General features: G+C 35.7%; 1 long non-coding RNA gene across 1 annotated transcript; it reads left to right on the plus strand.

Annotated features, from left to right (window-relative positions):
- The first annotated feature begins 14,630 nt into the window (after nt 1-14,630).
- Nucleotides 14,631-15,909, plus strand: LOC138900646 (uncharacterized). The gene is made up of 2 exons (XR_011411763.1): nt 14,631-14,896; nt 15,643-15,909. It is a non-coding gene; the product is annotated as an uncharacterized lncRNA (long non-coding RNA).
- Nucleotides 15,910-17,146: the final 1,237 nt, after the last annotated feature.

Consider the following 17,146-nt stretch of genomic DNA (forward strand, 5'->3'; position numbering starts at 1 on the left):
ACAAAGGAACTGAACCGCATACACAACAAAAAACTCTGAGAATGGAGGATTCCTTGGTACACCGAAGGCTGCAATTCTCGGCAACAAGTACCTCGACTCAGATAGCACCAATTGTGAAGGATAAGACAGAGGATGACAAATAGGAACGAGCAAAAGCAAGGATTGTGCAAGAAAATAGAAGCTCCCAAATGGGTAAGCCCCTAACCTATATTCCCCCTGCTATGCGAGATGGCACTTTTGTGATACAAATAGAGGAGGAGGACACTAGGGTTCAGGAAGAATCTCTAAAAATGCCCTAATTGGGTAAGTCCTTGGTGATAATCCATATGAGAAATCTATGGATAACTATGTGACCAATGTATGGAACTTTATAGCGAAACCTAAAATTCTGTATCACGATGAGGGCTACTACATCTTCTAATTTCAGAGCATAGAAGATAGAGATCTAGTACTTCATGCAGGGTCTTACACCTACCACAACAAACCATTCATTCTGTAGCATTGGAAAATCGACTTATACTTTTAACCCAGAATGTTTGAGCATCATTCCTTTGTGGGTTAAGTTTCCTGGCCTTCCGTTAGGGTACTGGTCCACAGAAGCATTGGGTAAACTTTCAAGCGTATTAGGGAAACCTCTATACACAGACAGGGTAAAGGCATAAATGGAGAAGGCTTCTTATGCCAGAGTGCTGGTGGAAACTGATGTATCACATCCACTCCCTAAGAGTTTTGAAATACAAACACCTAAGGGAGTCATACATCAACATATTGTCTATGATTGGAGGCCCGAATTCTGTTGTGATTGCATTAGATTTGGTCATGATACAATAGAATGCTGGATAAAGGAGAAGCATGAAAATGAGGAGGAATTTAAGTAGCAACCGAGAAGAAGAAGAAGAAGAAGGAACAAGATTACCCAACGATGGGTGCAGAAGGAGCATATTCCCTCTACTTCAAATGATGCAGAACCATTTGGAGTTCAACATGAAAAGCAATTGGAAATGCATAATATGGGTACTGCACAACCCATAACTAACAAAGCTATTATAGATGATCAAAGGAAATCACATAGCATGATAAATGGAGCAGGGCAAGCACAACAGAATACCATTGCTAGAGCCAATCCAGAAGATGGCAACCTTATGCAACAAAGCTCAACAGATGTTGCCACTGCCTCTAGCAATAGGTTTGCAATCTTACAAACACAACTCATAGACAAAGAGCTAGGGGATGTTGGGCCAACCAGCTCTTCCCATTAATGAACATTTGTACTTGGAACATTAGAGGGCATAATAAGCTCTTTAAACAGAAAGAGCTGAAACTCTTTCTGAATAAGTACAAAATTGATGTAATTGGTTGTTTGGAGACAAGAGTAAAGGAGAAAAAAACTTCAAGAATCATGAAGAAGATGGCTATAGAGTGGAATGGTTGCTGCAATTACAAAGACCACCTAAATGGTAGAATATGGATATTATGGTGAAACAATGAAAACATCCATATTATTGAGACTACAGACCAATACATCCATTGTGAGGTGCAGAGGGATAGTTTCAAAACAATACTCATAGTGGTGTATGCCAGAAATGATGCAAACCTTAGACATCAGCTATGGAACAAACTTATACAAGTGGGAATCAATGTACAAAATGCTTGGTTGCTAAGTGGGGACTTCAACAATGTGCTAAATACTGAAGACAGAATAGGAGCACCTGTCACTCAATCAGAAACACGAGGTTTTCAGACTCTAGTTTATGTGTTGCAACTGACCCCCTTAAAAAGTATTGGATGGTTCTTTACATGGTGTAACAAGCAACAGGAAGATAAAAGAGTGTACAACAAGATTGATTGGGCAATAGGAAATTATGTGTGGCTGCAGCAATATAGCCACATAGAAGCTGAATTCATGAATCCTGAAGTGTCTGATCACTCTCCAATCCTAATGCATATTAGCCAAAGTAAGAGAGGCGTGCATCCTAAACCTTTCAAGTTATACAATAATGTTATGGAGCATCCAGATTTCAAGAACATAGTGCAACATGTATGGCAGCAGGAGATGCAAGAAGATCCCATGAATATAATCTGGATGATATTGAAGAAGCTCAAAAATGGCCTTAAAGATCTAAATAAATATATGGCTTCCTACCAACAGAGAATTGAACATGCTAGACAGAAACAGGAGATAATACAGGGGGAACTCAAAAACTCTCCTCTAGACCAGAGCATGTTCAATCAGGAAAAGGAAATCTTGACAGAAACGGCAAAATGGAGTCATATAGAAGAACATGTATTGAAACAGAAGTCTAGGGCTACTTGAATTAAATGTAGTGACTCTAATACCAAGTACTTTCATGCTCAATGGAAGATGAGGACTAGCAAAAACCACATTGCATCCATATACACTGAGTGTGGTATAAAGTTAAAAGATCCTCTCCAAGTAGAAAATGAGTTTATATCATTTTTCACCAAGCTCATGGGAGAAAGTGGAGATGCGCATAGATGTCCAAATGTTGAAGTGGTGAAACAAGAGAAATGCCTTGGCCAACAACAGAAGGTGGTACTGATTAAGCAGGTAACAACAGAGGAGATACTAGCTGCCATAAAAGATATGCCTCATGACAAGGCCCCAGGGGTGGATGGCTTTCCCATTGAGTTCTTCACAACACAATGGAATGTAGTCGGCTCTGAAGTATGTGATGCTGTCAAGCAATTCTTTGAGACATGTAAGATGCATAAAGGGATGAATTGTACCGCAGTCACTGTAATTCCAAAAGTGCCCAACCCTAGCCAAGTCAAAGAATATAGACCTATAGCATGTTGCACCATATTATACAAGATAATAACCAAAGTTATCACCAATGGAATAAAGAGTGTAATAGGGGATCTCATTGGGGAGTCACAGTCAGCCTTTATTGAACGAAGAAGCATTACAGATAATATCTTGTTTACTCATGAGCTATTCAAAGGATATAATAGGAAAGGGATTTCCCCAAGGTGTGTATTAAAGGTGGATTTAAGGAAGGCTTATGACACTCTTGATTGGAACTTTCTGGAAAAAATGTTGTTAGAGCTTGGATTCCCATATAAATTTGTTAGATGGATAATGGAATGCATCACCACAGTGACTTACTTCCCCAACATGAATGGACGACTGACGGAACTATTTCAAGGGAGAAGAGGCATTCGACAAGGGGACCCTATGTCCCCTTACTTGTTTGTCATTGCCATGGAGTATTTGCAGAGAGAACTTGCACAACTGACAAAGAACAGAAATTTTAAATTCCATCCCAGATGTAAAAAGCTAGGAGTGATCCACATATGTTTTGCAGATGACCTATTGATGTTCTGTAAAGCTGATATTACATCCATCAGATTGTTGCAACAAACATTTCTCAAGTTCTCAATCTCATTTGGACTCCAGGCAAATGCAGAAAAAAGCTCTATCTACCTAGCAGGCATCTCAAGCAGCCAAAAGCAAGACATTATACAAGAATTGGGATACACTGAAGGTACTCTATCATTTAGATACCTAAGTGTACCATTAGCATCCAAGAAGTTGTCTATCATCCAATGTTGGCCACTGGTAGAGAAGATCACACAAAAGATTAACTGTTGGACATCCAAATTGCTCTCGTGTGATGGCAGATTATAATTAATCAAATCAGTCTTGTTTGGGGTAGAGTCATATTGGGCACATATCTTTCTGCTATCTAAGAAGGTATTGAAGATGATTGAAGCCATTTGTAGATCTTTCTTATGGTCCGGCACATCAAACATACCAAGAAAGCATTAGTTTCTTGGGACAGAGTATGTTGGCCAGAAGCTGCAGGGGGACTTAATGTAATGAACTTATACTATTGGGACAAGGCAACAGTTACAAAACACCTGTGGGCAGTAGCACTGAAGAAGGATAGCTTAAGGATCCGATGGATTCATACCTTCTACATAAGAAACAAGACAGTGAAAAATGCTCCAATACCCAAGAATGCAACATGGGTAGTTAGGAGATATTGGAGACCAGGAAATTTATTCTTGAGCTACAAGGTATTCAAGGGGATTTAGTTAGTAGACTTATCCAACTACAAAAAGGTGAAGCCTTCAGTATAAGCAAGTTATATCACATGCAATTCCCTCAACTACAAAGGGTACCTTAGAAGAGTATAACTATGTAACCACACCTGCACCCTAGATACAAATTCATACTATGGTTGGCACTACAGATGAGATTAGCAACTGTGGACAGACTTCTCAAATTTGGAATTCAAGTACCTCAACAGTGTGTATTCTGTAAACACTCTGATGAAGTATTTGAATACCTATAGTTTGAATGTCCAACAGTAAAAGGAATATGGACCAGGCTGCTCAATTGGCTAGGCCACCCTAGACCTATTTAGGATTGGCAAGGAAAAGTACAATGGATAAACAAAGGTGCAAAAAAGAAATCTGGTCACTGGGAGATTGTAACCTGTGTATTTGGTATGCTGGTTTACACACTATGGAGAGAAAGAAATGTGATTAGATTTCAAGGGGTGTACTTAAAAATGATAGCATTTGTAGAGAGATTGTGATGCATATACATATCATAGGAAGAACAATACAGAGATGGAAAGGAGCATTGCAACAGCTGGACTACTTTCCTTTAGTTTCTTAGGCTTTGAGAGTATGTAGATGTTATTGTCTTCTGAAAATATTTTAAGTTGATGAAAATAGCCATGCAGGAGATATGTAAATAGAACATTAGACTTGCTGTAATTAGAACATAGAGATGTAGATGGTCAACATCTACTTGATTTGTAAAGTTTTTTTTGGAATGAGTAGAAAGTTACTATTTACCAAAAAAAAGTCCTAAAATTTAGGAGAGCAACTTAAAATTACAAATTTATTCAATGTGATTTTTTTTAAAAGGTAAAAAAGGCGAACGATATTTCGCTAAGGACCTTCGTGCTTTTAATATAGTATAGATAATAGTAACAAGACATCCATTATATGCTAAAGATCGTTATATTCTATCAACATTGTCACATAACAATCAAATTTTTGAGAAAGCATTCTATACGACTCAATGACCTTTGTTTTTTTTCAATATTTTCCTTTATTTCTTCTTTCTCTGTCAATTTTCTAACACGGTATTAGTTAGTATATGTAGTGGGAGCGCGATTCTCGGTATGTTACTAGTTTAGGAAGGGTACTTAAGTGGCATAGCTAATGATGATTGATAAGAAAGATATGTGGCAACTGAAATGACAGCTTTCACTACATTTACATATAGCCATATAGGTGAGTGGAGCTCTTAGGAAGACAAAATAAACATGAAAATGGACAATCATCACCGTTAGTAGGAAATGACAAATACAACTATATATTATATATATACTAGGTACAATGTCTTTGCATAAAAAGTGTGAAGAATATTTTGGCCTCTTGGGCAATATATACATGAGAGGAGCAGTGGAGGAAGGAATGAAGCTTTGCCATAGGATCGATCAGTATTTGGGGCAGAGATGGAGTATTTGTAATTAGAAAATTTATTAAATATATATAAATTTTTAATGATTTTGGCTCCGCCCTACAGATGTGATCGCCTAGTCATGTCCATAGGACAGATTCACTTTTCCAATCCTCCGACGGCGAGTAAAAGTATATTTGTTGACTTTAGCTTGAGTTACATGCGCCATATAATTAAGATTATTAAACTATATACTGTATTTATGCTATATCCAAATTATTATTACGAGCATATATTATGCACAATGAAATTGACCGTCTGTTATAATTTGGACATCAAATATTAGTTCAGTATTTCAAATACCAAAATTTACGTATTTGTAAATGTTGGTTTGATCATAAGTTTTTTTAGACATTGTGCTTCAATCATAAATTTCTTTAGACATTGTGCTTCAGTATTTGAAATACTACCAATTTAAGAAAAAATTATAATTAAATAAGAATGCTTACTCACAAATTTTTAAATTGCATGAATTTTTTATGAAGTTCATATTGAAACTTAAGTTAAATTTTTCAAATGCTATTTTTCATATTAATTTTAATCAAATATTGTTGAAACGTCAATTTAAATAAATTCTTCACTGATGAGAGTTATGATGAAGTTATAAGTACTCATTCATTATTAACCCGAAGTCACGAGTTTAAGAGTTTAAACCCTAAGTATGGGGTATCTTTATTAAAGAACAATTTATCCATACCCTAAAAACATTGAACTTCCGGATACGAATTTAAATTTAGTTGGGCTCCAATGCGTATATTGAAAAGGAAATCTTACAGAAATGTTCCAAATAAGTTCCAACTTACCAACCCCTAGCCATTAATCATACACTTACCAAAACTAGTAAAGCACATATAAAAATTAAAAACCTAAATAAATAAGCTTCTTTCTCTCCAAAAATCACACGCAAATATCTCCTTCTATATTTTTAAGCGTGATCAACAATATTAGATGCAAGACGGAAAGGAAATTTTATGGATGAAGTAGCAAACAAGGTGAAATACAAAAAATTATATATAGAAGATTCCAAAAATCTAAGCAAAAAAAGAACTTTTTCGATGAGTATGGTTGAAATTCATTGAAAATACATAAACGAGTCAATATATAAAATTTGAAGAAGATTGGAGGTGATTTGGACTGATTTGGTATCAAAATTTGTAGTTAAAATCGAGTTCAAAAACTTTTTCTACAACACATGTATAACACATAGGAGTGTTCATAAAAACCCGAAAAAGTGAACCAAATCGACCAAAAAAAAACGATACTTTTTAGGTTTGGTTTGGTTTTGGTTTTGAATTTTAAAAATCGATCAAATTTGGTATGGTTTTAATAAAAATAAAACCGAAAAAAACCGAACCAAACCGACTATAGAAGTAACTATTTAAATTTATTACTACACACGCACACACACACACACACACACACATATATATATATATATATATATATATATATATATATATATATATATATATATATATATATAGTTTCTAAAATTTTATGGTACATATTAGTCGTTTATATTTTTAGTCTAGTTTTTTGCTATTATAATAATCTAATTCTATGCCTTTACATTCTAGTTTGGTTGGTAGTTCTCTTTTGTTAAGTACAAGATTTATTTCATGCTAAAAATAATCGATTTTTAATTGAGTACTTAAATTATTCATCAATATTTGATTCAATTATCATCAATATATCTTGGTAAATAATAGATTTCTCAAAGAGCAATTGGTTTGATAGTGTTACATTGAAAAGGTAGTCTCCGGAATATGTGCTTGATAGTGTATGTCTTATATTAAAAATCGATAAATAACCGAAAACCAAACCGACCAAAACCGAATCGATAAAAAACCGACTGAATTGGTTTGGTTTGGTTTGGTTCCAATATTTGTAGAACCGACTTACTTGGTTTGGTTTTTTTTGTTACACCCCACATTTTCGTATATGAAAGCACGCCATAAATAAATTGATGAGAGCTCGAAAATGAGATGTTACATCCCGTATTTTTTTTTGTACGCTAATATTTCGTCGTAAGTTAATCGACGTAAGCTCATGAACGAGATTATTTTGGGATTATAAGTATTATGCTATTCTAAACAAGTGATGAGAATATTCATGAAGGAGAGAGGGTAAGTAAATCGAAGAAAATAAAATTTCTCGAAGTTTGACAATTTGGGATAAAATACGGTCTGGGCTATAATACTTGTTATTTATGGATTAGTGTCATATAAGGTACCATATGGCCATGATAGTATGATGTATAAAGTGTATTAAAAAGGAGTAGTATTTTAAGTAATTTGATATAATTCTTAATTATATGGGTAATTGGTTAATTATCGGATAACGGGACGTTACCTAGTTAATTAATAAATTATGAGATAAGACTAAAACCCCTCCCAAAAAAACAACGTGGCAGAAAGGGGCTAACCAAACAAAATGACTAAGGGTCAAATTGACTTAGGTGGCTACCTAGGGTAACAAGACTTTAACGCGTAAAGTAAAGACATTCAAGTTTGGTTTTATCTTATACAAGTTTGGTTCATTTGGACATTAGCCATTCCTACAATATGAATATATGTCATTCTTACAATTAGAAACAATAGCCATGAATAAGCACTACAGAGCGTTAACCATTCTTCAAGTTTTCAACAAAGACGTGAATTCTTGCAACCAAAAGAAATCCAACGAGAATTGTTAGCAACGTAAATTTTGCGATTCTAAAGGAGTACGGTATAATTTTTTCCCTTCTCCAAGTATGTTAAGGTTATTCCTTCTTTCTTTTTGGCATGATCAATATGATACAAACGAAATGAGTAAATGCATAATTTCCATAAATGACTCTATTCATAGAAATATTAGGGGTGTCTATATTCTTGATTTTCCATGTGAATTATTATTATATCTTCTTTTCATGATTCTCAGAAAAATACGTATTTGATAAAATTTATCCGACATACATATTATTTTTATGACATTTCGAGAAAATCTTATTAACGTATTTTTTAAGGCATATTATTTTTATGACATTCCGAGAAAATATTATTAACGTATTTCTTATGCATTTCATGCATTTATACATATACATTGACCCGTGACCAGATGGCGTTATATACGCGTATATATGTATATATATGTATATGGGATATGGGAAAAGGTTACGGCGTTATATACGCACCACCACTTGATCAGCTAGTATACGTTGATGATGTCGTAACCTTTTTCCATATCCCATTATATATATATATGTATATGGGATATGAAAAAAGGTTACGACATTATATACGCACCACCACATGATCAGTTGGTATACGTTGATGATTTGCCCACAGTGGCTGAAATGATATAATGGGATGCCCTCAGAGGCTTGATGATGCTATGAACACATATACTTATGCATGGTATGATATTTATATGCATATGCATGACATTATAAAAAAAATAAAATGAATCACAGAGCTATGCACACGTACATGTCGAGTCTTTTACTCCATGTTTCTCGCATGTCTATTATTTACTGATTTTCATTCCTTACATACTCGGTACATTATTTGTACTGGCATCCCTTTTGCCTGGGGACACTGCGTTTCATGCCCGCAGGTCTCGATAGACAGGTCGAGAGTCCTCCAAGTAGGCGATCAGCTCAACAGAAGATATTGGTACACTCCATTTGCTCCGGAGTTGCTTGTTTGGTCAATATGATTTAGATATGTATGGTTTGGTATGGCGGGACTCTGTCTCGACCTTTATGACAATTATGTACTCTTAGAGGCTTGTAGACATATGTAATGTATGTGAAAGATTTTACGACCTTGTCGGCCTATGTTTTGAGTTTATAAATGATGATGTTGGCCTATTAGGCCCGTATGTCATGTGTATATGATAATATTAATAAGAAAGATACATTACTGTGGTACTCGGTTGAGTAACGTATTGGGTGCCCGTCGCGGCCTATTGGTTTGGATCGTGACAAAAGTGGTATCAGAGCAGTTCTGTCCTAGGAAGTCTACAAGCCGTATCTAGTAGAGTCTTGTTTATGGGTGTGTCGTGCACCACACTTATAAGCAAGAGACTACAGGGTATTTAGGACTATCACTCTTTCTTCTTACTCTAGATCGTGTGGTAAAGCTCATTTATAAGAAATCAAACTCTTAGCTTCTATTTTATCCATAATATGACGATACCTCCAGTTGGTAAAAGATTGTATACGGATATGGAAGAGTTGAGTCAGAGGAACTCGATTTTTCATAATGCTTATGATAAGAAAATGTAAGGTCTTTAGTAAATCATGTGTGTACTAAAACGTGTAAGCCTCTTGATAAGGAGCCTTAAGGTGAGGATATTTATCCACCCCTATGGTGAAAGGCAATGAGAATTCAGAAGATAGTACAAGTATCAACAAGTAAATAAAGCAAGGTGAAGAAGGGTACGAGGCGCCCAGTTAATGAAGACTATCATTATTTACCATTCATGACGGGAGATATAAGCATTTTAAGTTACCTTCAATGGTAGTAGATGTATGTAAAACTGGCCACACCCATCTCATTTATGCCATATGGAAGCTAACAGAAGTAGTATAAGAGAAGGACGAATATCAAGGTCCGGCGGGGGTTAGAGTGACCCAAAAAGGGTGGATGGAATATTTAAGTTGGTTGACATTTCCGAAGGATAGTGCAAACGTGGTAATAGATCTCCTGGTGAGACACCTCAATGGTGCACACTAAAATAGTACAGCTAGATATGAGTACTATAAAGATAAGCACTGGAAGCCTGAAAAGGATAAATATTATCTTAGTATGGCTCCCGTCCCTAGTAGAGAAAGAATGTTAGGCAACCCGAAAAGCCAGTAGATGGAGCAAGGGGAGCTAAAAGCAAGAGAATGTCTTGTTGAAATTTTCAGAATAAGGTGATAGACAGAGATGTTAGCAGGGAAATAAGAAGAGAGTTAATAAAGCATTATGAGTAAGATGTGAACATGGATGACAACGATAGATCATAACAAAAAGGCAGTATTATAGAGTCAATAGTCAGGGGAAGGAAAATACGAGAGGCGACAGGCCTTGAGGCAATAAAAGAGTATAGGCCATAAAGTTATATCCTCACTTCGAAAAATAAGTTCGTGACTCCAACGCAATTACCGGAAGGAAAAGTTAGACCCCAGAATAATAGAAATTAGTATGGGCTGGTGAACAAGATAAATTAAACATGAATTAGGGACTGAGTGACTTGATAATAGTCAGCATCACGAGAATTTCATATTTGGGTTCCGACGATAATAGAATGGACAACAGAAGACGATTCATGAGAAATTCATAAAATGGTCATTTAGGAAGACGCTTCCCTAAAGCAAGCAATATGAGCAAAGTTAAGCTTAAGGGATTGTATGTGCCAGTTGCACTAAGTATCACCATTGCGAGTAAGGGAATTTTTTATCCTGGGTACAGAAGGATTACCGCAAGACGAGTAAGGGTCATTGATGTTGTGAAACGATGCCAAAGATGAAGAGGTAAAACATCTATAGGTAGATCCGCGTGGCTTCAGCTCTTAGCACTCCCCTAAAGGTGTGAATATGGAGTTACGTGGCATTAAGTCGGAATTAAGTAATTCTAGTAACTATGGAATGGTAAAGGAAGAGTGCGACAAAAATAAAAAGGGGATGAGATTGCACATATTCAAATCCTACAGATGTGCTACGATTCCAGAATATTATGCAAGCACAACGTCAAGGAGAGGAAGTAAGGATTCCTGCCCGAGATGTTATTGATAAATAAGGAGCATGCGCGAGACATAGGTTAAGATAAAGGCAATGACCCAAGAAAGATTACGCGGAATATTGATATGAGAAGGGGCCAACGAGTAGTTAGTAGTTGATTCAGGAAGAGCCTAGTTATAGCTAAACATGGGGTTACAGACGAGGTAGCAGATCGTACAAGATGAACATAGTAAAACCCAATATAGGGAATTCAGTCTCGCCGACCTCGGAACCCTTGAGAAATATTCAGATAGAAGTTGGGGTAGTTAAAGGTGACGTATAAGTGTTACGAAAATAAAAGAAGATGCCACTAGAAACAGTCAAAATTTAAGTTCAAAAGCAACCCTACAAGCACACGAGCGTAAACTACGAATAATTATAGGAGAGAAAGGACATTAAGTATTCAGCATAATTAGCTCGCAGCTTCACTCTAGAGAATCCTCCCTAAATACTACAATGAAAGACTGGCTGAGAAAGTAAGGAAGAAAGCTTTAACCTAAGCTGGGTGACCTAAGGAGGAAATGGTCTTATAACAACAGTCTCACAACAACATTGTATGCACTCCATAAGAGAATGGCACCTATTGTGGCTAATGAACGTGAAGTAAAATCAGAAGTGATATTCAAGATCATATGAGTTGTATGGAATTCCAATATGCATGCGCATGAAGATAAGCTAAGTATGCACGCAAAAAGGGGGTAGAAAGACCAGAAAAAGTAATTGCTTACGTTTGAAGAAAGCTGAGATGGAACAAAAAGAATTATTAGATTCATGATCCATAGTTAGTTATGTTATGAACGCACTTAAGAGTTTGGAAGTTTTTATACATGCAGCATATACAGCCGTAGAAGATTCCGGTATAAGTTAAAAGAAGAGCCCAGGTCATAGATGAAGGATTGAATTATTAAAGGATTGTATCATGGACATTCCTCAGCGCTTATGAAAGGCTAAACGTAATAACTAATACCATGAGCCGCTGATCAAGAGATAGCTTAAGCCTACATAAAGACTGATCAGAAGAAGGAGGAAACTAAAGAGTTATATCAACAAAGTAATTCAAGAATCTGATTATTGGATCCACAAAATTATAGAAATCGTGATTGAGAGTATTACAGGATCACTCTTAATATCAGAGGTACTAGAGGGATAGTACAACAATCATATTCTATAACGGCCCTACGATAAAGCCGGTTAAAAAAGTACCAGCCTCATAAGAAGTCAGTACGAAACTCCAATCGGATTGTGTATGCACCAGAGGTGCAAGTATTATAATAGAGCTTCAAGCTATGGACGTGAATTATACCTATGGGGAAGGGAGGTCATGAAAGAGAGAGAAGATACGATGCGAGATTTTAAGGTAAGTAAGGTAAAAGTGAATAACGTACAAGATACTCAAATCCAGAAGGTCGTGAATAGTACATGCTTTGGATAGAAGGCTAGAAGCACTGGGATTCAATATCCAAGAACGATAGCAGCGTCGTCAATGGCGTACCTTCCAGCCTATGGTTTCTAAGTACCGAGAGATCTAGTCAAGAGAATAAAGAAAAGTTAGAGACGATGTGATGTCTTGCTTAATGTTCCAGAATAACATAAGGGAATCAATAGTGCAAGCAAGTTGAAGGAAGGTTGTGAATAATATAAATAGATACGTAGAGGTCGCAAGCTAAAGTATAGTAAAACGACAAGATTTTATGACAGGAGTAAGAATGAGAAAGGACGAGTAAGAAAATGAAGAGAAAGTGAAGAGAATGAAAACATGAGAGCCGATGGGTTCTCTAAGTTATAGAAGGCTCAGTATAGCCGAAATGAACTCAAAGAAGTCTAAGACTAGTAGCATTTAGAAGAGATGGAATGCTGCCCTGGTAGTGAAATGAAAGTGTAATTGTGACAGATAAAAGATAACGGTTGGGCCTTCGACTGAATAATGATTTGAAGAAAGAAAAATAAAGGGGAGAATGAGAAAAGATTTCGCGAACGGCACGAGATCAGAATATCCTCATAAGGAGAATCACATCGAGATACTATGAAATACGATTACAGAAATCACTTCAAATATTCCTTGATGTAACGTAAGCCCTAGTGGTAAGGTTTTACGTAAGAAGTTTCAAGTTATCAGTGATATATTGTGGATCAATATTGAGGTGAATCAATAATGGATGGACAAAAGTCACAAAGTACGAGATGAGATTAGACTGTCTTTCTTAAGATGAACAGTAATGAAGAAGCATTAAAGAACTTAGATTTATACATATGGGATAAACAATGGGAATAACCTGGAATTTGGTAGCAGGCCTCAGTAACGATAAATCGAAGTAAGTGTTATGGTATATTATGACCTACCTAGATGCAGTAAAGTCACACAGATGGATAATCGGGGCTACGAAACAAGATATAGCAATAGTAGTAAGTTCGACAAAGTATCGAGGGAAGGACTTCAGTATACCTATAAATGCCCAGAGGGACATCTTTAGTTCTGTACATGTTCACAAAGTGAGGCCTAGAGATTGGCTAAAAGCCGAAGGAAAGAGTCGCATAGGCGCATTTACAAGGTCAGAGTCGTACAAGCTGCATGATAGAAGGTAGCAACAGTTACGAGATTGGAAGGATTCCGACCACAAGTCATGGTGTGAGAAAGAGGCCTAAAGGGAGGGGATGCCATGGCCTTTGGATTTATTCACAGAACAGTTGCCTAGATGGCAAGGAGAGTAATAAAGTATTCAGAAGACATAGGCTATGAAACTGATCAGTGCACCAGTCAATATTCCAGGACGAATGTTTCAAAGGGGGGAATGATATTACACCCTACATTTTCGTATATGAAAGCACGCCATAAATAAATTGATGAGAGCTCGAAAATGAGATGTTACATCCCGTATTTTTTTTGTACGCTAATATTTCGTCGTAAGTTTATCGACGTAAGCTCAGGAACGAGATTATTTTGGGATTTTAAGAATTATGCTATTCCAAACAAGTGATGAGAATATTCATGAAGGAGAGAGGGTAAGCAAATTGAAGAAAATAAAATTCCTCGAAGTTTGACAATTTGGGATAAAATATGGTTCGAGCTATAATACCCGATATTTATGGATTAGTGTCATATAAGGTACCATATGGCCATGATAGCATGATGTATAAAGTGTATTAAAAAGGAGTAGTATTTTAAGTAATTTGAGATAATTTTTAATTATACGGATAATTGGTTAATTATCGGATAACGGAACGTTACCTAGTTAATTAATAAATTATGAGATAAGACTAAAAAACCCTCTCAAAAAAATAACGTGGCAGCAAGGGGCTAACCAAACAAAATGACTAAGGGTCAAATTGGCTTAGGTGGCTACCTAGGGTAACAAGACTTTAACGTGTAAAGTAAAGACATTCAAGTTTGGTTTTATCTTATACAAGTTTGGTTCATTTGGACATTAGCCATTCCTACAATATGAATATATGCCATTCTTACAATTAGAAACAATAGCCATGAATAAGCACTATAGAACATTAACCATTCTTCAAGTTTTCAACAAAGACGTGAATTCTTGCAACCAAAAGAAATCCAAGGAGAATTGTTAGCAACGTAAATTTTGCGATTCTAAAGGAGTACGGTGCAACATTTTTCAAGAATATCATACGGATTTTTTCTTCTCCAGGTATGTTAAGGCTATTCCTTCTTTCTTTTTGGCATGATCAATATGATACAAACGAAACGAGCAAATGCATAATTTCCATAAATGACTTTTTTCATAGAAATATTAGGGGTGTCTATATTCTTGATTTTCCATGTGAATTATTATTATATCTTCTTTTCATGGTTCTCAGAAAAATACGTATTTGATAAAATTTATCCGACATACATATTATTTTTATGACATTTCGAGAAAATCTTATTAACGTATTTTTTAAAGCATATTATTTTTATGACATTCTGAGAAAATATTATTAACGTATTTCTTATGCATTCCATGCATTTATACATAAACATTGACCCATGACCAGATAGCGTTATATATATATATATATATATATATATATATATATATATATATATATGGGATATGAAAAAAGGTTACGGCGTTATATACGCACCACCACCTGATCAGTTGGTATACGTTGATGATTTGTCCACAGTGGCTGAAATGATATGATGAGATGCCCTCAGAGACTTGATGATACTATGAACGCATATACCTATGCATGGTATGATATTTATACGCATATGCATGACATTATAAAAAAATTGAAATGACTCATAAAGCTATGCACACGTACATGTCGAGTCTTTTACTCCATGTTTCTCGCATGTCTATTATTTACTGATTTTCATTCCTTACATATTCGGTACATTATTTGTACTGACGTCCCTTTTGCTTGGGGACGCTGTGTTTCATGCCCGCAGATCTCGATAAACAGGTTGAGAGTCCTCCAAGTAGGCGATCTGCTTAGCAGAAGATATTGGTGCACTCCATTTGCTCCGGAGTTGCTTGTTTGGTCAGTATGATTTAGATGTGTATGGTTTGGTATGGCGGGGCTCTGTCCCGACCTTTATGACAATTATGTACTCTTAGAGGCTTGTAGACATATGTCGTGTACGTGAAAGATTGTACGGCCTTGTCGGCTTATGTTTTGAGTTTATAAATGATGATGTTGGCCTATTAGGCCCGTATGTCACGTGTATATGATGATAGTAAAGAAAGATATGTTACTGTGGTACTCGGTTGAGTAAGGTACCGGGTGTCCGTCGCGGCCCATCGGTTTGGGTCGTGACATTCTTTTTGGGGAAAAGCCGATCCAAACCAAACCATGAACACACCTAATCACACATGTATCTCACACACAGGTATACATGGATATACATGTGATACACATATTTGTTTTTTCATGTTCATCTTCTCCATTGAATTTTCAATTCAAACCATCTCAAAATTCTACCAAATCATTCTAAAAATGAGATTCAAGCTTGTTAAGATGTACCCGATCTATTCATAAAATTTGACTAATTTTTATAATAAGTTACGGAGTTTCCCAATTGAAAATCGGGTGACGAAACAAAAGAATTAAATCCGTGGTTAGGACAAACCCAGAGCGAGGCGAGCGTGGGAATTGGGAAGGAGGTGCAGAGGCATCTCAAACTGTTAACTTATAGTTCACGGGGAAAGAGAGTAGACAGAAACACTCTTCATTGATCATACGTGCTGCGGGACCCACATTACCCATTGATGTTGTCACTTTCACAAGTCACAACAACAAACCCACCCCCTGGCATTTTGGACCCCCCTTTCTCTCATTTTACTATTTTAACCCTTCACTCTTTGTTTTATGATTAAATTAAATTTAAATAATGTTTTATCATCTAGTGGACAGTGAACACATCTATATTATGTGGTATTTATCAAATTAAAACATGGTCTATAAGTTGGGAAGAAGAGTAATTAGAAAGTTGTTGAAATTGCATGAATTTTTTAACCCTTTCCTATCTAGAGAGATTTAGTATAATCTAATTTACTTGTGATATCGAAATTATTCATTTATCTACTTTGAGTAAATTAAGTTTGTGCCTTTTATTTTTCCAATACATATGTGTGTATAGACTTATAGTTGAATTATACACTTAACAATAAATTTTGATTAGATTAGCAAGTTATATATTACTTCAATTGCAATTAATTTGCTCATTTAAAAGGAAAATGTGATCTTTTCAATTACTATATATTAACATGCTTAATACTTCTGCCACTTGTATTGATAGTTAGAGTAATAAACCTCTCATATTTTCACAGCTTGCGAGAGACATATTCGAACTATGGTGATTTAATTATAATTTTATCCAAATTGTATAAGCTTTTATAAAACCGTAAGAAATAATTGAATTTGTGCTTTAGATTAATTTATTACGTTAATTA

This window comes from Nicotiana tomentosiformis, chromosome 10 (assembly GCF_000390325.3).
Source record: "Nicotiana tomentosiformis chromosome 10, ASM39032v3, whole genome shotgun sequence".
NCBI lineage: Eukaryota > Viridiplantae > Streptophyta > Magnoliopsida > Solanales > Solanaceae > Nicotiana > Nicotiana tomentosiformis.